The sequence below is a fragment of the Mirounga leonina genome, unplaced genomic scaffold (genome assembly GCF_011800145.1).
Source record: "Mirounga leonina isolate KUSES-001 unplaced genomic scaffold, KU_Mleo_1.0 Mir_53, whole genome shotgun sequence".
Taxonomy (NCBI): domain Eukaryota; kingdom Metazoa; phylum Chordata; class Mammalia; order Carnivora; family Phocidae; genus Mirounga; species Mirounga leonina.
Genome location: NW_023270807.1, coordinates 6,132,350 through 6,142,131, shown reverse-complemented (window position 1 = coordinate 6,142,131; position 9,782 = coordinate 6,132,350).

Genomic DNA, 9,782 nt, shown 5'->3' with positions numbered 1-9,782 from the left:
AAATTCTTGCATGTTCATAAAATGTTCAATTTTATATCTTTTAAATAAAAGTCATTGAACTATGATTTTAAAGGAAATTTTTAAATAAAAACTTTAGATCACTCTTTTCCTTTGAAAGATTATTTAGATCTGTTCTATTATCTTCTAGCAATGGGTATTGACTTAGAGAGGCCTGAAGTCAGCAAGTCACTAATCTTGTTTTTTTTGTTTGTTTAGAGAGCTAGAGAGAGAGAGTGTGTGTGTGAATGGGGAGAGGGAAAGAGAGAATCCTCAGGCAGACTCTGCTGAGCTTGGAGCCCGACACAGGGCTCGATCTCACCACCCTGATATCATGACCTGAGCCGTAACCAGAAGTCAGACACTTAACGAACTGAACCACCCAGGCGCCCCTAATCTTGTTTTTTTTAAATCTGATTGCCCCTTTATCTCTGAAGTTTAGTAATTTCACTAGTATAGATCTTGATGATGAGAATCCTTGTCTTTTTTTGGTTTTGTTTTTGTTTGTTTTTTCCTGTAATCAGCTGTCCCTTTTCAATAGCTAAATTCAAATCTTCCTTGGTTTCTGGGAAGTTTTGATGAATTGTATCTTTAAATATTTGTTCTATTCATGATTTCTGGGTTTTTTTTTTCCCTCCAGGGCCACCCATTTTTTTTTTAGTATGCTATATTTCCTCGACTTTTCTTGTCTTTTTTTTTTTGGTTGTATTTTTCTTCTGCAGTAATTATATACAAGAAACCGCACATATTTAAGTGTACAATTTGATACGTTTTAACATCTATATACATCTGTGAAACCACTGTCACAAAGAGTGAGCATATTTATCACCCCCCAAATTTTCCAGGACCCTTTATAATCCGTCCCTGTGTCTTTCCCACCTTTTCCCCATTCCCATGCACAACTGACCTGCTTTCGGTCACTTTAGATTAGTTTGCATTTTCTAAAATTTTATGTAAATGGTATCATACAGTATATATTCTTTTGTTGGTCTGACTTCTAACTCAGTATAATTATTGAGACATCCATGTTGTTGCATATATCAGAAGTGGTGAGGGCAGACATCCTTGCCTGATCTTAAGTGAGAATTTCTCCTCTAATCCTTTAGGTGGTTCATTCCCCATCCTCCCCAACCTCCTCCCCTGGCCCCCTCAGGTGGTTTCCTCACATGTGTGCACTTATCAGAATTCAGCTGAAGACTCAGGAGGGCCTTCGATACATCTCTGGAGAGCACGCATGCTCTCTCTCATTCTCTGTCTCTCTCTCTTTCTCCTGGGGCAATAGTAGGACTCATCTCTTGAATTTCCCATCTCTCCGAAATCAGTGAATACCACTGAATGATATCCAATATTTTGAACATCTTCGCTTCAAATATTTTGTCTGCTTTTTTAGTTTTTTCTTTTTCTTTCTTGAGACAGAAGGTAAATCTAGTCCTTATTATGCCATCTTGTTCAGAAGCAGAAGTCACTGTTATATAGACTTTTGGATGGATAAACTGAGTGAAGAGTGTTTCTTCTCCACCTTCTACTTGCAGGAGTTCATCCAGGAAGTTAGGATCCAAATCAGCAGGAATTTTCCCTAAAACCCAGGGATGGAAGTTTGGTCTTCACTTCTCTTCAGACAGTAGGTATAGACAGCCAGTGGCCTGATACTAAGGAAAAACCTCTCCTCTCCCCACTGTCACACTGAGAGTTTCCCCATCTCCTTCCTTCCTCAGGACCAAGCTAGATGCAGGGAAGCTCTGGTTCCTGTTCTGGGCACCCATTTCTCACTCTTCTGAGCAAAGGATTGAGGTTCTAACACTTCAGGTGTGTGGTCCTCACCTCAGGTAAGTGTGCTTGGCAAACTCTCAGACATTTGCAGGCTCTGCCTTTTCTGCTCTTCCCTCCCTCACTCCTGATCTATTTCTACATCTTTTGACACTCTTTCCCTAGGCCTACTTAGAGTTCTGACTTTCTTAGAGTTGAAACAGAGACAGAGTTTGAATTTCTGTTTCTTGTATCTCCTTGTTGCCTTTGGCTGATTTCCAGAACAGGGACACATCTACTTGAGGCTCTCATCTTCCAACTGGAAATCAGGGACCATACCATCATGGTGGTTGTTTTGCTTTTTTTTTTTTTTTGCATGTTCACGAAGCCCGACACAGTCTCTGATCCCTAGTAGGGAGTCAATAAATGCTAGAAGAATGACTAGCTGACAGAGCAATCCCCTCATAACCTGGGTCTACATATTGCGACAGACCTTTGCTTCCTCTCTATCTGAGATGTCCCAGAATGCATGGACATCTTTCCCCAAGGAGTCTGGAGCTCCCCCAAGCCCTGAGAGAGCTGGAGAAAGTCTAAGAACATTAAGACTGTCTGACTCTGTCTTTCAAGAGCATGGGCTTTTGAGTTGGACAATCTGAGCTTGAAATTCGGCTCTAAGATTTGCTGCTTATTGGACATTGTACTCATCAGGGTTCTCCAGAGAAACAGAACCAATAGGATGGATATGGTTAAAGACAGAGATACTATCCATTGATTTAACTATTTAACTGTATCATCTCTCTACCTACCTACCTACCTACCCACCCACCTATCCTGAGAGAGATTTTAAGGAATTGGCTCATGTGACTAGAGGGGCTGGCAAGCCTGAAATCTTCAGGGAAGGTCAGTCAGCAGTTTGGAAATTCTGTCAGGCGTTGATGGATATCGCAGTCTTCAGTCCAGAGGCAGTCTGGAGGCAGAATTCCTTCTTCCTACTCTTAGGCCTTCAGCTGTTTGGAGGAAGCCCAACCACATTAAGGAGGATAATTAGCTTTACTCAAAGTCTCTTGATGTAGATGTTAATCACATCTTAAAAATACCTCCACAGCAACATCTAGACTGGTGTTTGACTAAACAATGGGCACCATAGCCTAGCCAAGTAGATACATAAAATGAACCATCACAAATACTGAGTAATCTATTTGATCTCACTGAGCCTCAGTTTTCTCAGCTGTGAAGCAACGCTGTGATTACAACTTCCTCAGAAGACCATTGTGAAAATCAAATTGGATAAATATGTAAACCACCTAACATAGCATCTGGCAAATCAGGCACTTGCTAAATGAAAGCTAATCTAGTTTTGTCTAGAAGATGTGCCTGGCATGGTCTCCCGGAACCCAGCCCACTCTCTTCCATGTCCCTCCGCCCTCCGTCTGTATTACAAGGGCTGGAAGTTTTTTCAAAGGCCAGACTCCCTTGCAGTAGAGATTTTAGGCTGACATAAACTCAGTCAAGATTCAGAAGGAGGAAGTCAGGAAGGCTGGACAGTCGTGCTTGTAGCTGCCTGAGGCCAAGTCCAAGTTGCTGGTCACCAGGTTTGTGGGTTCACATCATGGTGACAACAGTAGCCGAAGCAGCAGTTTCCTGACCTCTGGCTGCAGCTGTGGACGTATGACCTTGAACTATTAGCCTTCAAGTGGCCCCTGACTTCTGATCCTCCTGTAGATACCTAATTGCTTATATCAAGTCTAATTGCTTTGGGCTTGAAAAACCAAGAGTGGTTTCTGTTTCCCACACCAAATCCTGAGTGCTAACAGAAGACTTCACTGAAGGTGACTTCATGATACTCTCTGCTCTGCATCTGGAAGGCTCTAGGTCCAGGAAGGTTCCCTGGGTCCTCCTCAGAGAGAGACAGGGCCCCATGATGACAGCTTTCATAATGATCTAAACAGAGAAAGCATCAGCAACCACCAGCCCTGCCACAGGGCATTTTACTAACTGCACTGATACTCTTGCTTGGCATTAGGACCTCAGCATAGAACAGACAGTTCTGCTAACTGGAATCTTCCATTAACATGATGTTCTGCCTCTGGATGTTGCTCAGACCCGAGCTTGGGCATCTGTCTCTCCGCAGCCAGACTTTATTGCATTGTAATATTTATAGCGATAAACACTTGCGTGCATTTAAAGGAATAGCTCCTTAAAAACAACAACAACAACAACAACATCACATTTCCCAAATGAGGACACAGACTGCAAATTCTTCATCATGGGGTAGCAAAAGCTGCCTTGCATCCTGCCCTGCCCCACCCCCGCTGCAGCCCAGGAGGGGGATATGAGGGATTCATAAAATCAGTGAGAACCTTAGACACACTGGGGGGCTAAGGAGTGCTGACTTAAGGAGCCCCAAGTTGAGGGTTAAGAAAACAGGGAGAGACAGGGAGGCAGGAACATGAAGACAGACTGGATATGACTGCTGAGGGCAGGAATGGCTTTGCAGGGAAGCACCTCCTTAAGATTTGTTAATAACAATAGCTTTTACCTTTATTAAGTGCCTATGTGTATATTTCACATATCATGTTCCTTAATCCACACAACAATCCTATGAGAGAGGATTATTAGCCCCATTTTACTTATGAGAAAACTGAGGTTTAGAAAGATTATGAGATTTCCTCTAGGGCACTGGTGGAAGCATGAGTCAAATCTAGAAAGTCTGAGCCCAGAACCAGGTTTGTAAACACTGTGCTGTATTGCTAACTACAGAGAGTGATGAGAGGTGTTATACCAAAGAAGGGGCCCAGAACCAGTTTGGGAAATTACACATTTCTGAAATTCTGGGTTAACGGAAATGAAATAGGTTGATGTTTTGTCTGTTTGTTTTTGCTGCAGGACTTCTCAGAGCCTTTAACACGCTATTGTGACTGACGGGAGAGAGAGCCACTGAAAGACGGGGAGGAAGAAAGAAGAGTCTTGTTTTCACAAGCATTCATAGATAGATACAACTGCAGTTACCTAGGAAAGTATTCCACATCCAACCCCAGACAAAATGTCATGCAACTGAAACAGAGAAATTTGTGTGTTCAGCAGAAGACAACTTTTTAGTGTAAGCAAGAATAAATACATACATACACTGAATAGACTACAAATTGGGAAGAAAAAACTTGCCTAAAGTGGTCGTCCTTAGGTAAGTTATGCCAAGGTGCCCGTGATTTGTGTTTATTTTTACTTTCTGTCCTTACAATGAAAACATCCGCTGTTTCTACACTACTGCAGACAGAGCTGGCTACCTAATTTGCAAAATGAAAGTGCAGGGCTCCTTGTTCAAAAGGCAGGAAAACAATGTTATTAGATGTCCAAAAATAGATTTTTCTTTTCTTCTGGGGTCTCTCCGCTGGTCATGGTGCTATTTATTGGCTATGTAAGGTCCTTCTAAGTAAAGAAAAATGACGGTTTTCAATTATTAGCATGAATTTTACTGTTCTTCCTTTACTGTGGTAATGCCAGTTTTCAATGCAGACTATTAAACCAAGAGCAGAGCCCTTGTAAGCACAGGACTCCGTGTGGCTGCCAGGCTCGCATGCCCGTGAAGCTGGCCCCTGCTGCAGAATGGGAAGAAACATGGCTTTTGTTGTACACTTTTCAAGCAGCTGATTTTATGCACTTCCGACAATACTATCAAGTTTGTGACATTTACAGCATTTCTCTTGTGGGAAGTTATGGCACGTTTTTCACTGATAGGGTCCACCTTTGGAAGAATATAATGACAGCTTCATTAGAGAGAGAGGAGAGTCAGCAAGAAAAATGTTTCCTTTGCACTTCTTGGAGCTGTAAATGTCACTGCTCATTGTAAGGAAATGTGTCCAGGCCAGAGCTGATAAACCAATCAAGTGACTTCAGGTGAAGGCATTCATAAACATGTTTGAAACTTGTCTGGCAGCTTTAGACCAGAGGCTGAGGAATGACTTCCTTGGGAGAGAAGGAGAGAACACAGCACCACTCTTCCAACTAGGAAAGGCACTTTTCTTTCCAGAGACTGCCCTGGGCAGAGCTCAGACTGCTCTTTCCCTGCCACGCGGGGTCTGGTATAATCTGCCTTATGTAGAACCAGCATTCTGCCCACTGGTGCCTCTTCCTTGCTCATTCATAAAACTCGTACTTAGAATCCTCAAAAAGGATGTTACAAGGCTTGTGTTAGCTCCCCCATTTTCTGGGTAAATAAACTGAAACTTCAAAGGGTGGTGTGATTGACAGAGGGTCACCCAGTCAGAGTGGGCTGCCCTGAGCCTGGACATCTCCCTGTCTCTGGGAATCATCCTGAGCCCTAGCTTTCTAAAACCAGGTAGATTCAGCATCGCAGCGCTGGCTGCAGGTCTATCTGCTGTTCTCACAGGGGTTGAGAATTTTATTAAACACCAAATGTGTAGACACCACACACACACACACACACACACACACGTGGTATATAGTCTAAAAGTGAAATATTCAAAATCTGAGCACATGCCTCTGAAATGTCCTTCATGGTAGCAAATTTTTACCTCTTAAAGTCTATTTGATTTTTGGAAATGGAAGAAAATCATTTGGAGCCTATGATATTGTGATTTATAATGAGAAATATAGATCTGATCTTTGTCTCCAGTTCCTGACATGGGCTCCTAAAGCCCTTGCAAATTCCTAAGTAATACGAGCACTAGGAGCATCTTTTGTGCTAATGAGGTGACTCTGGGCAGGGTCCTGGATGGCTCCTGGTTGGGGGTTGGTTGGTCACAAGAAAGACAAGCCATGATTTGAAGCTTGGAATTTTCAGCAGCCCCTCCCCACTCCTCTACAGAGGAGAGGGGGTTGGAAATGGAGTTAATAATTAATCATGCTCATGTGAAGAAATCTGCCTAAAATCCCAGTAGTACAGGGTTCAGAGAGCTTCCAGGTAAGTGAAAGCATCTGTGTACCAGGTGAGTGAAGCATCCCAACTCCACAGAGACAGAAGCTCCCTCCCAGACATCACTCTATTCATCACTTCATCTGGCTGTTCATCTATATCCTTTATCATAGCCTTTCATAAACTGGTAAAGGTAAGTGTTTCCCTGAGTTCCGTGAGTTGTTCTAGCAAGTTAATTGAACCCAAGGAGGGAGGTCGTGGGAACCTCTGATCTGTAGCCAAGGCAGACAGACATTGTGGGTAACCTGGCTCCTATGACTTGGGATTGGCATCTGAAGTGGAGGAAAAGTCTTGTAGGACTGAGCCCTTCCCCTGTGGGATCTGACACTGTCTCTGGGAGGGTCAGGGATCTGGCTTTACCTGGGCAGAGTGTCAGAATTGAGCTTAATTGTAGGACACCCGGTCACAGAGAATTGCCACCTATGTGTCACAGAGAAACTCCCACACATTTGGTGACCAGAAGTATTGGAAGTGTTTTGTATGAAAGTAAAGGGAAAGCCACAGGAGGAGAAAGTCTTAGGTTCCGCCTCTACAGAGCCTGGCAGTTCGGTGGATTGAGTGAGCTGTGAATTTTTTTTTAAAGATTTTATTTATTTATTTGAGAGAGAGAGAATGGAGAGGGAGAGAGAGAGCATGAGAGAGGGTAGGGTCAGAGGGAGAAGCAGACTCTGCTGAGCAGGGAGCCCAATGCAGGACTCAATCCTGGGACTCCAGGATCATGACCTGAGCCAAAGGCAGTCGCTTAACCAACTGAGCCACCCAGGCGCCCGAGCTGTGAATTTATTTAGTGGATAAAGTGGTAAAGTGGGTAATCGGGATGGGGAGGGAGGGGCAGAGTGAGGGTGTATGTAGATGGATGTGTTGATGTGTTTTGCTGCCTACCCTGAGCCACGCACCCCGGCTGGTGCTGCTGTCCTAGTCCTCAGCTCATCTGTGGCCACACTACAAATATGGGTATTAGTATCCCCATCTTCCAGGTCAAGGTCAGAAGACATAAAATTACATTTTTCCACCAGTTAGTGGCAACACTGGAAGTAGAATCTAATTTGCCTTAAGGGAATGAGAACTTTTTTTTTCATTCAAAAAATGAAAGAAACAAACAAACAAAAAAGAAACTCATAAAGCAAAGAGATGATTTTCTCATTTGGCTCCAACAACTGGCTCTGCAGATAATTTTAAACCAATGAATTTGAAAATGTTTTGAGAAAGGGCAGCATCATGTTAGTAGGAGTAATGTTCCCAAGGAGACCAGTATGATGGGGACAAACACCTCACGTGGCTGCTTCTGCATTATTTTTCTTTCAAATCAGAGAATTTCCCAGCCACACCTTGGATAGCGTTCTTTAGAACTCTAGATCTTGGCACTAGAACAAACCTTGGAGACCTTGCTCAGCACCCTCATTCCAGGGAGGCAAAACTCAGCACCAGAGATGGGGAGTAACTTGCTCAAGTTCACACAATGAATTTGTGCCAGAGCCTTGACTACACCCCAGATGCCTGATGATACAGCTGCACCCTGCTTCCTCCCCACATTCCCATTCCTCACTGACGAATCTCCTAACAAGAACTTTTTATGTGTCAGACACTTAAAGTGCATTCCCTTATTACATCTTCAAGGAAATGTTATGGGTAAGAAGGATAATAAAACCAGAGAAATTAGATAATACGGCCAAGTTACAGAGCTAGGAAATTGAGGCCCTAAGACTTGAACCCAGGTCTGCCCACCTCCAGGTTCCATGTGTTTAACACCCAGCACTGCCTCCTTCTGTCCAAGCTCCTTCTCCTCCTTCCTTTTGTGTCCCAAGGGGCCTGGGATAAGGCACTTAAACCCATGCTCCCTCTAGCTAGTCACTTCCCTTCTTTCCGTGTTTAACAACACAAATAGCCTGTCCTCCTGGCACGTTTGTTTTGTTGGAGGCTTGCTTTATTCCCTGGGAACTCAGAGGAACAATGAGCTGTTACCCAAGCCCTCTGGGGCTCCGCCCCCATCCTGGACCACTTCCTCAACTTCCCCTGGTCACGCTCACCCCCAGTAGAGACTGCGTGGAGGCCCCTCCAGCTTGTCTACAAAGTGCGTCAATCACTTGTTTACTGGGTTTTCCTGCCTGGCTCTGGGGGTTCCGCTGGCTATTTCTTCTCTCTGAAAGTTCTCCTGAGGTGAGCTTTGATCTTCAGAGGGGAAGGGGCAACAGGAAGATGATGAGAGATGCTAGGAGTCTGTCAGCATCTGACTCACTCTGTGGAAAAAAAAAAACGCCCTCACTTAAAGCAAAGCAAGGATGCTGGTGAAAGCTGCATCCCTGCCAAGGGTCTGCATGGAAGTCTTCCTTTTTTCTGGGACAGAGTTGGAAAAGGAATAAAATTTCCACAGGCCAGAAGTAAATTCTCCTAAGCTTTTCTACACTTAGCTAGCAGTAATAGTCACTGAATAATAAACCAACATATAACCTTTCCACAAAAAGCCATGGCTGCGGACCCCCCAGTGTAGAGAGATGTTTTTACATGTGCGTCTTCCCTTGGATAAGGTTGCTTGGGCCCTCACAATGCATATTAACATGAAAATGTACCACTCAGTAAGGACAAGTAAATAATATTAAAATAAAGTATCAGTCAGGGTCCCAACAAGAAATGGAAGAGATACTCAAAATGGTCTGACTGAAGAAAATTTCATATGGAACTATTCAAAGGGGTGTGTGTGGAATTAAGGAAACAATAAGGGGTGGCGAGGCAGGGAGGGAGAGGGGAAGAAATCCCCTTGACTTCTCTCTTTCCTGCCCTCTGTTCTTCTGACAGTGCTTCCTATTGGCAGAACCCACTAAAAGCCAAAGAACAGAGGCACCTGGGTGATGCAGTCCATAGATGTCAGCCTCTGGGGCACAATGCAAGGTGGACAGGGCATGGATCAGGGTGAATGGATCAGGAGGGGTAAAGGAAGAATACACAGCCTCCTACCTCCTACCCTCTTGCTAACAGCTTAAGGAGTGGTTCTGGATTGCTTTTCTATGCAGAGATGTCTTTCATGGAATCCAGGTTATTACAACAGGATTCCACGTGCTGTGAAACCCATTTATTAAACTGGTCTGAAAAACCTCAGCATCATGCTGCT